Here is a 953-nt window from a genome sequence, read left to right as displayed (position 1 = left end):
TCTGAGCTGTCAGCACAGAGCCCAAAGCAGGGACTCGAACTGCAAACTGCGAGATCATGAGCCTGAGCTGAAGTTGGACACTTAGCTGACTGAGCCACCCAGGGGCCCCATTGACAATTTCCTTTGACGTGCTGTCACAAACATGTTAAATGAACCTCAGTGGAAAAAGATTCAAGTGCCAAGCCGCAGTTTAAAAGTATCTGTTTACTGATGTTTAAAGACGGCCTGGCTTGCTTTGGCTGCAGATACACGGAAACTGGAAAGATACAGAGAAGATTAGCGTGGCCCCTGTACAAATTCATGAAACATTCTATCTTTTTTTTTTTTTTAATGGTTTATTTATTGAGAGAGAGAGAGAAAGAAAGGCAGAGAGAGAGAGGGAGAGGATCCCAAGCAGGCTCCGCACTGTCAGCGCAGAGCCGGAAGTGACTCTGGAACTATCGAACCATGAGATCATGACCTGAGCTGAAATCAATAGTTAGAGGTTTAACCAACTGAGCCGCCCAGGTGCCTCATCCACATTTTTAAACTGGAATTTAAATAAAAACTTAAAAAAAAATAAAAGAATAAATTCCAACGAGATAAGAGGAAAAGCTAAATTAATAAACAAACATGGTCTGTGCTTTAGACTTCCGGCTTGTTTGGGGCCCTCTTGTCTTTGTAAACAGTGACGTGTGAAAGAGTAAATGTCAGGGAGCTGTTTAAACACTGTGTGGGGGCGGCCTGGGTGGCCCAGTTGGTTGTTCGTCCCACTTTGACTCAGGTCATGATCTCGCGGTTCCTGGGCTCGAGCCCCGCTTGGGGCTCTGTGCTGACAACTCAGAGCCTGGAGCCTGCTTCCGATTCTGTGTCTCCCCCTCTCTGTCTGCCCCTCCCCTGTTCTCTCTCTCTCTCAAAAATAAATAAATGTAAAAAAAAATAAACAAATACGCTGCCTGGGTTTCTTTTCCTTT

The 953-nt window shown here is 45.3% G+C and overlaps 1 pseudogene; it reads left to right on the top strand.

Moving 5' to 3' along the window:
• Positions 1-230: 230 nt before the first annotated feature.
• On the top strand, positions 231-320 carry LOC115286153 (annotated as a pseudogene).
• Positions 321-953: the final 633 nt, after the last annotated feature.

This window comes from Suricata suricatta, chromosome 2 (genome assembly GCF_006229205.1).
Source record: "Suricata suricatta isolate VVHF042 chromosome 2, meerkat_22Aug2017_6uvM2_HiC, whole genome shotgun sequence".
NCBI classification, from domain to species: domain Eukaryota; kingdom Metazoa; phylum Chordata; class Mammalia; order Carnivora; family Herpestidae; genus Suricata; species Suricata suricatta.
The sequence above is the reverse complement of the archived record's forward strand: the minus strand, read 5'-3'. Positions and strand labels throughout refer to the sequence as shown.